The following is a 14,933-nucleotide window of genomic DNA, read 5'->3' as shown; positions in this document are numbered from 1 at the left end:
GATTCTGGATCGATTCTGAGATTTTCAGCATGCATCGCGATTCTCTCTCCAATTGATTCTGAGCTTAGTTTTTAACAGCAGATGACGCTACGTGCTTTAGAAACAGCCATACTCTGCTTGCTTCAAATTCCTTACACACACTGCTCAAATCTTCCATAAAATATTCTTTCATAAAGTTCGAAAAGGTTGAAGCAAGGTTTTATCATAGTTTTTGTCCAAGTCATGTCAAATGGAGTTGAACAAAAACTACGATAAAACCTGTTGTAAAGCATCTTTTGCAGCAATTTTTGTGTGAGCATATCAGTGAACACCCCTGACCACTCGGTGAGTTTCACGTCTTTGTAAACTAAAGTTTAATGCGTTTTAGGAAGGATTGTTTCTGTGCACCTATGCAACCATTGTGGAGGTGGGGGGGTGCAACCACAGAAACCGAAAATTCTCGGGACAGCAGCATCTGTCCAAATTTTAATCTTAACCGCTCTATTTCATCAGAAATGATCTTAAAACAGGGCTTTAAGTGTAAAATACCGAACTTGTCCTTTAAGTGAGTTCAGGGAGTCATTCATTCAACAGATCTGTTCAAACGGCTGATTCATTCAGGAAAAGCAATGCTGCATCCCAATTCGCATACTATCCGTCCTAAATAGTATTCGAAAATAGAATTAGTATGTCCCAAATCGTAGTATGTTGAAATGAGTGTTCCAAAGAGACCCGGATGGTCTACTATATCCGGTCAGAATCCGAAGTGCAGATCGATGCACACTCTAACGGCTGATATTGCCCACAACCCATCGCGCGTTGGACAAGGATTCGGTTAGAACTACAAACACGAGTGAAAAGTGTTTAAAAAAAAAAACTACAGACATGGAGGACGCGCGAGTCCGGCGGTTGTATAGAGAGGTTAAGATAAAGGGGTTTGAGTGATTAATTATCAGTATCTAACCTGACGAACATTTTATTGCATCTGCAGCAGCATTGTGAACTTTTGTAAAGATATGTTTAGCCATTAACTGTCTCCGCATGAAAGACCCACGACTGGCAGATGAACGTGCTACAACATTTCTCTCCGAAATGGTAAGAAATTATATTAGATTGAATGGAGGATTTTAACTGACGAGATGATTGACAGGGCAGTTTACGGTGATAGGATGCACGCAACAGATCTGTCCGATAAAGATGACGAAGTAGTATGTCCCAAAGCTTGCCTACTCTTTTGCTACACACTCAAAAGTATGTACTTTTTCTTCACAAAAAGAGTACATACTTTTAGGGCATAGTATAAGTAGGCCAAGTGATTGTTCATTGAATCAGTAAAATTATTCGTTCAAAACGCGGATTTCAGTCAAAAAAATCATCGCTGTCTGTTGGACTCCGACTGCTACGGTTTCATTTAGAAATTCTTGGCGGCAATTGTGAATGGAAAACAATTGTGCATGGAAAAATGGCACTCTTGCTCATGTGATATTCTAATATAACAACATAATATGATATAAATATAAGACAAACTAATTTGGGGACATACAACTGCACTAACATCACGCAGTGAAAGCAAGCATGAGAGACAAATGCGATGTCAGCTCGCAGTGCCTCGTACATAGTTAAAACAATGATTACAATATCATCATAGATAGACAATACCTGCATACTCCTAAGCACATAAAGAATGAACTTACAATTGAACTGACATTTACCCATTTTCTTGTCATTCTCTCCTCCTGTTTCTCGTGCAGGAGACAGACGTAGTATGTTGCAGCGAATGGTCACGTGAACAAGCAAATCCACAAAGATAGAATAATAAAAAATAATACGTACGCTATTATCAGTCACGTACACATGTGCACAGGACACTGGTGAAGTGCGCAAATTAGGAATTCAGGAATTAAGTAGGCCTAGTCTAAAAATGAAGAGGTCAATAACGGATTACGGATGCTGGTGGAAAGTATGAGCCAACGAACCAGCATTCAGACTCAGACACAACTGATGATGAGAGCACAGGTGCGGACAGGGAGGAACCGAGTGAGCAAAGGAATACGTTTAATTATACAAAAATTAGGGCTGTCAAAACGAACACGGTAACGCATGTGATTCATTTTTCAGTTTAACGCGTTAAAAATATTTAACGCAATTAATGCAGGATAGGGCTGAACGATATATCGGAAAATTATCGTTATCGCGATAATAATATATGCGATATCCGTATCGCAGAGAGGTGCGATAAATTACATTTATTTTATTTAATGCCAAGCATTTGTGTGTTGCGTGCATGCATAGGTTTCGACCAATCAAATGGGGCCTTACTATCTTTATATCCGCCTCCCCCTAAGTCGTGCGGAAAAATTGTGGCCACGTCGAGAGGAAACTAATCTCCACAGTCATCTGAAACGCAACCTCAGGGAGCTATATGAAGACTTCAAAAAGTATAAGCCCACATCTACCAAAACTGCTAACGAAATGCCAAGTAACAATAACAGAATCTCACAGACAACCATTAATCAAAGTTTTGCAAGTGTAACTCGTGAAAAAACTGAGATATTCTTCTGAAGATCAGAAGTATTTTAGCCTACCCGTTTATTTTAGTATGATCATTACATATATAAATTATTTTTTTTAAAAGCTTAATAAAAATAGCATTTCTCTAGGGAAATGTTATAGGCCTATCGCAAGAAATATCGTTATCGCAATACTCAACAACATCGCATATCGCATATTTTCCCAGTATCGTGCAGCCCTAATGCAGGATCAGATTTTTTCTTTCATCCATTGGCTGCATTCAAGTGCTAATAAACAATTCAAGCGCGATTTGATGCAAAAATAAGAATTTAAATCTGTACTGGCGGCGCGCTGTCTGTAAATCTCCTCTCTGTGTGATACACACAACACACACACAGGACTCATGCGCACAGAATGCCACTTCAGACAGCGTGCGGCCGCTTGAATGGACAAAAACACACAAAAGTATGCCAAAATGTTCACTTTGTCGAGCATCCTCGTATGCACAATATTGAATGAGTTAAAAAGTGTTAAATGAATGCAAAGAGTCGTGTCATCGGATGCTTGTCAGATCCAGATCCGCGTTATGTGCTTCAGATCTTAAAGTGACAGCAGCCTAATAAACCCGCTTCTGTGATACATTAATTGAAAAAAAATCAAATCAAAGAAAAAAGTCAGAAAATTACAGTGAAGACTGTGAGGTGTTTGATAACTTTATTCAATTGATGTATATTTCCTACCTAATAGATCAAACATTTAAAATATACTGTCTTTGTTGTTTCTACATTAATTATTACAATATAAAAATATATTAAAAACTTTAAATGTTAGGTGCGATTAATTCCAGAAAAAAGTGCGATTAGGCTAGTTAATTGTTTTAATCGATTGACAGCACTAATAAAATATAATCAAACATTAAAAAACATAAGTGGTGTTTGTTTGATAGTTATTTTGAATGGTTTTCATTTCATAGTTAAAAGATTAGGCTAAAACATTTTGCCAACATGAGGTCTCGTGTCACTGTCAGTCTTTTTACATCAGTGCAAAACTAGGGAACACAGATTAGGACAACTATTCATCAGCATGCATTAATTCCATGTTGTAAAAAAAAAAAAAAAAATTTGGTGCGACCAAATCATGTGCTGGTGTGACCAACTGAGAAAGTGGGTAGCACCAGTGCAACTAGGGTTGGGCCGATGGACGATATCATGACAGGAAATGCTGCTCAAAATGCTATGTTTCTCACCAAATGAATGAGAAGGGTTTTTATTGTAAATAATGGGCTAGTAAGATTGTAAAATTAGTCGATGTGATTGATCATTTAATTAAATTACTAATTTAACAATCAAATATAACGACTAATACAACTGTCACCAACTGATGCCTGCTAGTCAGAATGTGTAACATGTTGTGGATGTGCTCTTCCTGGAACAACACGGCAAATAAATCCAATGAATTCACAATGTTTTAATACAATATTGTTCTATTGTCTTTATAATGTTATGTAATATGACAGACAGACCCAATCATAGTTATTATTAGTTGTGCATTTCTGTTTGCGCTGCATGCACTGAAGCTGACCACCGGCACGTTTTACTACCGCGTTCATTCTTAACCAAATGTATCCTATATGAGTAAGGGTGTCACGATTTCGGTTTTAAATCGAAATCGACCAAAATTAAGTCACAATCTCGAACTTCGAATTAAAAATGGAATCGTCGATGCTGCCACGGCCCCATGTCACGTCCGGTCGGCGTGACAAGCCGAAAAAAACGTGTGTTGAAGTGCTGCAAGTCTATGGTCAACCTCCTCTAACTTAGCTACAGCCATTCAAAAGATAGCATGGCAACTGCAGATGCAGGAGACCCATCGACAGAACTTGAACCCCCTCCTCTTTCAATGAAGTCGCAGGTGTGGAAGTTTTTTTGATTTCCAGTGAGTTATGTTGACAACGTTCGCGCTTCAAAAAAGCCACAGTTTGCAGACATCCCAAGTCTCGTGGAAGTTCCGGGAGTCTCCCGCATATTGATAGCGGCTCCCTGATGCACGCAAATTAGTTAAAATCTCCCGGAATCTAGAGTGAGCGAGCAAGAGCGCGCATGCGAGACAGAAAAAACTGTGCTCCAAATCGTACAGCGCGCGCACGGCAGAGAGCGAGAGACCTTGCGTGTGTGCCTTATGAAGCGCATGTAAGACAGAGAGCATCCTGATTGGCCGGTTTCGGCTTTAAAAAAAATAAATGTAAAAATCGAGAATCGAATCGAACCGTGACCTTAGTATCGAAAATGTAATCGAATCGAGGATTTGGAGAATCGTGACACCCATATATATGAGATAAGTAAGGGATAATGTATATCCAGCCGGTTGTTATCGCAGAATAAACCCAGACGGGGTGGTCAGGACCCGACGCGGCAAATTTTTTGTTAGTGATAATGTAGAAGTATATAGTTGCTTTGAAGAAAAGTAGCTTCTGCATGATTAAATGCTACTGTTCATATGGTAACAGATCAAAATAATGCCTTATTGGTAATGACTAGCATTCATTAAGTAAATTACATTTACTTTACTTACTGTAGGACTTCACAGCTATATTTATAAGCATCCTAATCATAAGTTAGATTAGCATGCCTGCATTTCAATCATTCTTGCTTACTAAAAACAAACTGTACTACTAGGGGTGTAACGGTACATGTATTCGTATTGAACCGTTTCGGTTCGAGGCTTCCGGTTCGGTACGCATACAAACCGAACGATTCCTTGGACCATTTTTCCTGCCGACAAAATTCGCGCTGGCGCGATCACCACAACGTTGCGCAACATCAAATGGCAAGCGTAATGAAACCGGAACGAAACTGCGCTATTGTGCTTCACGGATCGTTTATCAGTTTGGAGCAGAGCAGCAACATCTGTGCAGCGGGAGCCGATCTCGATCAAGCGACACTGTTACAACCGTTACAACACAGCGCTAAGAGATCCAGTAAAGAAAACATTTGAATTCGCCACTGAAGTAATAACATCGCTGCGAGATCTAGTGAGAAGCATTCAAATTTCTCCGTTATTAACCATAGATCTCTATTAGATCAAACAGCGCTGACGTGGACACCAGGAGAAACATTGTGCCGTGAATTAACTAGTAATACTTTACGTCCACAGACCAGCAACATTCACCATGGATTTAATATAGTAACACTAACTGTAACCAGTTTGGCTGGAATAGTGAAATGCTTTCAAGTACTTCACACATCTTTTTCCAGCACTTCAAAACTCAAATATTATATAAATAAATAGCCTATATGAAGAGTTCAGATGCAAAAGCCTCTATAAGTGCCATTTGAAATTTTCTTCTAGAAATTAGAATGATCATTTTTATGAAGCTTGTACATTTAAGTTCAGTAATTTCACTCAAATGACAATTAATAGGCAATCTTCATTGCCATTTAAGTGAAATTACTGAACTTAAATATACAAGCTTGATAAAAATGATCATTCTAAGAAAATTCCAAATGGCTTTTGCATCTAAACTCTTCATATATTTAAATGTTATTTTTAATGTGATTACCAAAACATTATTTGTTCATCCTTCAAAGATGTAACCTGGCCCTAGCCAGATGAATTTCGCTCCGCCTAGCTTCACTCACATCCATCTTGAACCTCTTCCATTGAGAGTGATTTCTCCAACCAACTTTATGGTTTAGCCAATCAGGACGCAGGGCGGGAGTTTCATAGATGTGACGTAGTGGAGAAGCGACCGTGAGACTGTTTTGATTCAGACAACAATGGCGGCTCGCATCGAGGAAACAGGCCCTGTCCCAATATCCGCACTTGCGCCCTTGTGCCCCTCAATGCGCGTTCTCGCTAAGGGGTGCAAGACCGTAGGGTGTCCCGATCCTCTAATAGTGTTCTCCAGGGGTGATCATAAGGGCACTTAATGCACCCCTTTCGCAAGTGCGCATCACACCTCACTTTGCTGTGGGATATTACCCAGAATCCTTGTAGTGTTGTGACGTTCCGAACAGCTAACCAATGGGGGAGAAACTCCGAAGATAAAGGAAGCCGGTATGGTGAAGTGTTTTTCAAGGCCGCGAAATTAAAAATTATTAGTGTTATTGTGTCACGAAATGTAGTTTTAAGAGTTTTTCAGTCGAGAATATAGTTGTTTAAAGCTCAAATCTGTGGTTTGTTTATAAAGATAGCGCCTATTTAAAAATTTGATCGGACTTTTTCGGAGTTCCATGGATCAGCGGGCGCACAGCGCTCATATACCCCGCCTGGAACAGCCTTACCTCGGCTAGTCATTCTGACGTTTCCCGTGGGCTCTGTGTCTAGTGGTTAAACATGAGCTATAAATCGGCTTGTGTATATCTAACGGGCGATCTTTGGTCTCATTAATGTATGATTTGTTCCCTGGCAAATCGTTTTTGACTGAGGGCAAAGTGAAGTTTCATAACTTTATATATTTATGCTATTTAACTGTAACGTTGTAACGTTAGCCTGGTGACTTATGTTTGACTGAATCTTTTAACTTGCTTTATTTCTTGACTTATATAGATATAGACTTATATAGAATTTAATAATGGCTATTATTGATCAATAAAACTGAAATTTAACAAAAAGAGACAGGGTTGTGTCATTTTATTTCATATAGCCTATGTAAGACTTTTAATATATAGCCCTAGCCTATATGTAATATATCACCAACACGTCGTGTATTTTTTCATGTATGGGATGGGAAGAATTTCATATATCAATTTCCATAATAACATAATTAAAATTGCATTTCGAATCGCTGTGAATACGGTAAGGCAGTATAAGCTCAGGTAAACCCCAATCACAATTTATCTTAGCCAAAAACTGTTTTAATATTAATAACATTAACAGAAAGGTTGGTAGCTAAGAGTAAAAAAATATATTATTTTTTTCATTCAAAGGATTGTGTCATGTTACAGCTATTATAAGCAGCACACACGTTAGCCAAATGAATGGTGTTTGCTCTCCTGATCACAACAGAAGTGACGTGTGCAAAACTGTCCCAATTCTGCTCTTCACAGCTTTGGGCCCTTGCGCACTTACTCCGCTAAGTGCACTTTCAACAAGTGTCCACTTCCAGGAAGGCCTTAGGGCTCAAGTGAGAATTGGGACTGGGCCACAAGCGTTAACATTGATGCTGCTATTTCATCCGTGTTGTCCAATCTACCTAATATTGTTTCATTAAAAGAACATCAGAGAACGGCTCTTAGTCTTAAGGCTTTTGTTGGTGGAAACGATGTTATATAGATCAGTGCCTTCTCCCGACCGGATTCTTCAGCGTCACGGGTTGGCTTCGGTGTGAGTGGTTGAAATAGCACGTCGATAAAGATGACAGACAAGTGGCTTATCCAATCATATGCAAGGATTTTTGATAAGGCCCAGCCTTCTGAAACGCCATTTCAATGGATCGGTTCCAGATGGATGAGTGAAGCTAGGCGGAGCGAAATTCATCTGGCTAGGGCCAGGTTATCAAAGATGACCCCCATTTATAAACCTAAAAGTTCCAAGATGTAGGAAAACTCACTTATTTAAAAAATATTTTTTCTTTTAACAAACAGGAAATTTCTCTGGCATTTCTTACTTTTTGCTGTATCGAAAACGTACCGAACCGTGACTTTAAAACCGAGGTACGTACCGAACCGTGATTTTTGTGTACCGTTACACCCCTATGTACTACACAAGAGACCTATCCCTTTAATTAACACTAAACCTTGGCCTGGTCCAGTTTAGTGCTGAAGGGGAAGATCACCATTAAATGTGTATTCAGTCATTTTATTTTTTTCCATTTCACTTATATGTCGCAGTGTTCTTTTGGAATTTATCACAGCCACACCATCTACTGCATGCAGACAACTGTCAGTATAGAGGCCTTTCATGGTATGGGGCAAAAAAAAAGCATTTTCTAAGGCTAAGCCACTGATATCATGAGAATTATTTTTAATTATATTTGATTCAACTACAATGTGGTGAACCATCATAATGAGAAATAAATTATCTGTACATGAACCATATGTAAATTTGAGTGAAAAAGAACCCAGTTATTTATGCTTTCACACGGTTCCTAAATTTTCAATTAGAAAAACAGGAAGAAAAAAGTTTTGTACAAGTTTAAATGTCTGGCCGCAAAGAATGATGACTACAGATGATGATGTAGTAATAGCCTCAATGTTGTATTGTTTTGTATGATAACATGTTCTGCCACATATTTGGAATGCAACTGTCAAATTAAAGTGATCCTGGGGTACTCCTGGGCGAAGTGTGAAAGATATCACATACATCTAACAATATAACCAACCTCTCTCTGCAGAGATGAAAACTTGAGTCTGTGACTGAGTCTGTAACACTTAAGTCGCAAAAAATAAATAAATAAATAACCCTGCGTCCCAATACTATCCATCCTAAATAGTATGTGAGATTAAAATAAAAGTGTGTCCCAAGGCATAGTATGTTGAAAAGAGAAGTCCCTATATGGTCTATTTCTGGTAGATTTCTGGTAGATCCGTGCACACTTTAGCCTAAAGGCTAATAATGCCCACAAACTATTGCGCTTTGGAGCAGGATTCGGTTCAGAACTACAAACACGAGTAAAAAGTGTTTAAAAAAACCCTACAAAACATGGCAGATATGCTCGACCAACAGTGAGAGGTTTAGATAAAGGTTTGAGTGACTAATAATAGTTTAACCTAATAAAAAATATCTTAATGTTATCCTTATATTTCATCTGCAATAACAATGTGGACTTTTATAAAGATACGTTTGGCCATTTACTTTTAAATGCATCATAATGCATCAATATGAGGAGAGTTCTCATGCAAGACCCACGACTGCAGATCAACGTGCTACTGCATTTCTCTCCGATACGGTAGGAAATTAAATGAAATGTGGAAGATTTTAACTGTGACAAGATGATTGACAGGCCAGTTTACGGTGACAGGATGCGACAGAGCGCAACTGTTAAAGTCCCTGTAAAGGCAATTCAAAAAAAAAAAATCTAAACCCATTATAAATGTTAGAAATGTATTGCTAAAACACATTATTAAGACTGTGAACTGTGAATTACTGAATTGTGTAGTTAGACCGTTAAACAGTTTTTCACCATTGCTATTTTCCGGATTTTTTGGGCGGGTCTAAAACGGGGCTCGATGACGCACTGGAGCCCCTGAGCTCCAGGACACGCCCCTACTTGATGACGCACTGAGGCCACTGAGGCTGGCCCCTAACAATAGAGCACATTCGCTTCAGTTTGGCGCTCAATCGTGAGTTACTGTCAGTACTATTACTACAGCCTATAGTTTTCTAGCTAGCTATGCCTTTGACACGGAAATGCGTAGGCTACTACCTGGATGCGATCACGAACAAAACAGATCGGTGTCTTTATTTAAATTTCCTAAAAACGATCACATCAAGAAGAGGTGGATTAATTTTGTGAAGAGCCAACCTTGATGGAGAGCTGAGGATCACGGCCAACACCCGCCTCTGTAGCGATCATTTTACACGGATAGTTTTATAAACTTTCGTCGGAGACAACTGGGATTCACTGATAATCCGCTGTTACTGGTGAATGGGGCCGAACCGACTATCTCCCGCCTTGGCCTTCATCTCCCCGTCCCGAAAGCAGTATCAGCTAGTGTCACCGTCAGCAGTTTTCCCGCGAGTGGGCGTGGCTTCAGCGCAGCCAGCGGACACGCCCCCAGCGTTTGAGAGCAGAGAATACTGCTCATTTTTTCAAGATTTTGATAGCTTATTTTATGTACTTGCCGGCTTTTTTTATCATTCAAATTCGGCTGGGTGGCTAATAACACATTTTTCTGTGGTGTGACAAACTCAGAACACATACTTAATTTTGACTTTACAGGGACTTTAAAGACGCAATTGTATGACGTGATAGTATGTCCCAAAGCTTTTCTACTCTTTTGCTACACACTCAAAAGCATGTACTTTTACTTCACAAAAAGAATATGTACATACTTTTAGGGCGTAGTACAAGTAGGCGAATTGGGATGCAGAGAAAGAATTGTGACTTGACTTGGACTCGTGACCAAGTGACTTGACTTAGACTCGTGAAAAACAAGTCATTTTGGTAAGCCATTCCCGATTAAGTTCTCTCTTTACTCCACATGACAGTATGAAACCCACCCTTTTAGTATTCATTCTTAATTCATTCATTCTCGAAGCCAGTGTTATTTTATAAACGCGTGAAGCATCTGAAGGCACGTGTCTTCATCACCAATTGAAAAAGTGCTGTTATAAAAACAACAAACAGTAACAATATAGCCAAGTCTTGCCTTGTGATAATCTTCTTGGCATTTAATTTGAATAGCAATCAATTAATACCAAAGGGAACTGCGGTGTTGCACAGCTTTCAAGAGGCTTGCTTGCTGTCCATTTTCAAGCAGTAGGCTACACGTTTCCATGTCCTTTTCATGATCTTTGCCAGATCGCGTGCGGTTTATTTTCAATTAATCGTGCAGTCCTACTTAAGACCTACAGCAAACTACGGCAACTCCAATAGCTTAAAATACACAGCACATTTTTTTTCTCGTGGTGTCGTCCCTGCGCTCCAAAATGGTATGCTATATTATAGTTGAAGGTAATAGTTTTTGATTGTGAATAAAAATGTAATTAATGATTTAAGTAATACTTTGTGTGCTTTATTAGACATTTTGAAGTAAAAATCTTCTCCAAGACCTCTAAAAAGGAAAAAGTGAAAAACCGTACATGCTATAAAGAAGCACTTATAATAGTGCTTTCTTTTCTAGAAACAAACGGGTTTCATTTCTGCCAAGCAATATCAATTTGAGATGTGTAAAAGGCCATCAACCACATCAAAATTAAATGCTAAGTACTGCAAAAACATATGTGCAATTGGCTGTTAATTTGCTACATTGTTGCTATTATTTGAACACCTAAACTTCTAATGGCCATGATTGTCAATCTGTCAGATCCACCCAGTTAGTTGCACTGTAGTGAGACCCAAATATCATATTTACTGCACTTATTGAACATGCCAAAATGTATCCTTGCAAAACTGCTACAGTTAAAATACTTGCACCTGCAAGATAAAGTAGATTAGAGTGACTAAAATATCCCTGACACAGGCATCAGGTTTTGTGGAAGGTATCACTTAAAGGCATTTTCTCCAAGCAAATGGAGATACTAAAAGATGTGTGGGCAGCTCTCCAGCTGATTTTACATTGGAAAAAAGCCTCCCCTTTACCCTGCTCTGACAGAGTACCCAACACCATATAAAAAAATAATAAACAAATTGTGAAACCTAAAGCTTTACAACTTTAAACTTTCACCGTCACACTAACCCTAAACGCTGATCATATAATCAACCATGCCCATCTCAGCTCTCCGTGCTCTAGTGTGGCGGTGGGTAGGAATGTAGGGGCGTTAGTGGAAACAAAAGCACCGGCAGTGGTAATGATGACTTGGCTTACAGAAACACAGCGCCCTGTGCGTCGAGACAATAGTGGTCTCGCTCCCAGCAACATACAGACAGGGGAGTATGGGGGGGGATTTAGACCGTCAGCACTCTAGGGGGCCAATGTTGCATTCCTCTCATCTTTGCCACCACACTGATGCATCCATTCATTTATCTCTTCATCAAACCAGCAAACACAGCCACTTCCAGCCAATGGTTCAATAGTACATCTGAGCAGATCTGTCTGTCCATCTGTCAGCTAGTATGTATCCAACTATGTATTTATCTTTCAATCTGCCCATCCATCCACGCCAATCTATGGGGTTCAAGATCTTGGCAATTTCTGGGGCAGCACAAATAAATCAAAGAGTTCAAAATGTATACTTCAAAACAGGAATGAACCATTTGCACATTTCTAAAAAAAAAAATGTAATTTTAATATAAAAATATAAGGTAAAATATTGAGAACAGAATTAGTTGACAGCATGTCTCCAGATTTAAAATGAGAAGCACACTAAAAACTATTGATCTTCCTTCAGTTCTATATCAAAATAAATGCTTAAGCATTTCTATGTAACATTTTATATTACATTGCATTACAATTTTACAATTCTCAAATTATAGGTTAAAAAAAAAATAAACAGGTGAATGAAAAGTAGACCAAGAGAGATCAGTCCAGGTACAAATAGAATAGCCTACATAACTAAGTTCTGGCTTCATTTTTGGCTCAAATGAAACATGTCTGAGTTCTGTTCTTTTAAAGAACTTCCTGTTGGCAGCAGATTATGGGCAACCTTGCTAGTTTGTAGTTTTTGCACACACTGTTCAACCTGAGAGCCCCTGTTCCAGTGTGCTTTTATTTATTTATTTGTTATATTACCCTTGATATATTCACAGCAAAACTAAGAAATGTTAAAGAGATAGTTCACACAAAAATAAAATTCTGTCATCATTTACTCACTGTCATGATGTTCCAAACCTGTATTACTTTCTTTGTTGGAACATGAACATATTTTGAGAAATGTTTTTGTCCATAAAATTGATCAATGGCAACCAAATATGTTTTTTTACCAACTATTTTTTAAATTTCTTCTTTTGAGCTCTGCAGAAGACAAATCATACAGTTTTGGAAAAAGATTTTTCATTTTTGGGTGAACTCTTCTTTAAAGGCTTAAACTTTATATCACGTTTCATATTTAGCAAAAGCAGCCCTAGTAATTTCAGTATGGCACAACTGCATTGTGGGAATATCTAATGATAAGCTAATAATTAATGAGGTCAGCATGTGAGAGAGAGAGAGAGAGAGAGAGAGAGAGAGAGAGAGAGAGAGAGAGAGAGAGAGAGAGAGAGAGAGAGAGAGAGAGAGAGAGAGATATGCAAGGCAAGGGCCACTTGAAGACCCATCCTTGAACATCCTAAGACGACAAATGGGATTTAAACCAATATTTCCACACAGAGACTAAAGCAATCCTTCCCTTTTTATCAAAAGCTAAAGGCCTACTGTGAGTGATTACATAAGAACCAGATTTCAACATTTCCCAAATTTACTGTTTGGACAGAACATGATACAGAAAGTACATTTCTTACTCAACCAGTTTAGCGTGGAAGAAAGAACAGGGAGAGAACTTCAACAAACATTCAGCAGCTGCTCAATTGGAGGAATATTTTGTCATGTTACCTGAAAAATGACTCAAAAGTCCAGTAGAGGGACTAAAAATGAATGAAATGTGCTCAAAATAGCAGGGATACCATGTAGCGCCCCTCGAAATCCCCATCCAGACGAGATGAGAGCCTGTCCAACTGAAAGAGACACTGACGGTCAACAGCAGCACGAGCGCTGACCGTAGATCCGGCTGTAATCCCCCTCCATCCTCCGCCGCATGCTGCGTTAATGTCATCAAATCCCGTGTTCTCGCCCTATCACACTATTTATAAAGCATGCATTGCCACGTCCGATTTAATTCAATCTTTAAACGCTCTAATCTGCAAGAGATATACGTCCAATACACTTGCATTAAAGGTTGTTGTGCAGAACACTTAAGTGCATTAGGTTTAGTAGCTACCTGTCCTCTCCTTCCATGATAATTTGGCAATATCGTGGTGATTCTTTTTCTAGTGTGGATTCAGACAGAGCAACAGCTAGCGAGGCCATGCATCCCCCTCCACCGCCTATGACAAATCAAAATAACACAGCAGATATAGTGTGCAAGAAGCCCGAGATGCAAGCTACATCACATTACATAGCATTGTGTTTAAAACGCCAGATAGCCTCCGCTCGTACAGATATCCCTCACATTAGTGTGTTGAACCGTAATGTTTGGGTGGAAAGCTCACATGGTAGTCTGGGGCAGGAGTGGATGTGCGCGGTGTACGCACAGACACACGCCGAAACAAAAGGCGAGCAGCATGGTCATTCACGCTCACTCGCACACGCCAGTGTGAGATAACTGAGCATTAACATTTATATTACCTCACAATTTTGACAACCGTATAATATGTGGTGGCCATGATTAGTTCGTGTTGACTAAAGCTTAATCTCTCAATGAACAGACCGTTACAGATACACAGACTTACCGATGGCGTGGCTGTATTTTCAAATCCAACGTTTCTCTTGAGCGAAGACAAAGCGGAATGGTTTCGTCCAGATCATATAGGTGTTTCTGTTTTCCTCCCGTTTAAAAGCCTAATAACTCGATAGTTTTTCCTTTAAATCCGCATTATTGTGTGAGTGTGGGTATTTTTTTCAGCCCGAGCAGCGCGGGCGGTTATGAAACATAAAGCGACGCCCTCGCGTGACGGTGAGCTCAGGTAACCACGCCGATTTAAAACCGTTATTTCAGTTCTTTTCGATTGTTTTGAATTCCTTTGTAATTGTCATACAGCCTTGGTGTCCACGCGACCTCCGGCGTGTCCCTCTCGTCTTTCTTTAGTCCGACTGATAGACGAAAGAATGAATGATCGAGGGGGGGTTGCGGGGGCCCAGTCGCAT

The 14,933-nt window shown here is 39.3% G+C and overlaps 1 protein-coding gene across 4 annotated transcripts in view; it reads right to left on the bottom strand.

Moving 5' to 3' along the window:
* LOC130072648 (spectrin beta chain, non-erythrocytic 1) overlaps positions 1-14,933 on the bottom strand; it is a 91,915-nt gene extending 76,982 nt beyond the window's left edge. For 2 of the 4 annotated variants that reach the window (XM_056237841.1, XM_056237842.1), the window contains exon 1: positions 14,519-14,931. The gene's annotated coding sequence lies outside the window, so the exon portion shown is untranslated. Of the gene's footprint in view, positions 1-14,518 lie in introns of all 4 variants that reach the window. The other 2 variants (XM_056237846.1, XM_056237844.1) reach the window with 2 other exon arrangements.

The sequence above is a fragment of the Rhinichthys klamathensis genome, unplaced genomic scaffold, assembly GCF_029890125.1.
Source record: "Rhinichthys klamathensis goyatoka isolate OS25496 unplaced genomic scaffold, OSU_Roscu_1.1 h1tg000501l_1, whole genome shotgun sequence".
NCBI classification, from domain to species: Eukaryota; Metazoa; Chordata; class Actinopteri; order Cypriniformes; family Leuciscidae; genus Rhinichthys; species Rhinichthys klamathensis.
This window is presented reverse-complemented; position numbering and strand designations above follow the sequence as displayed.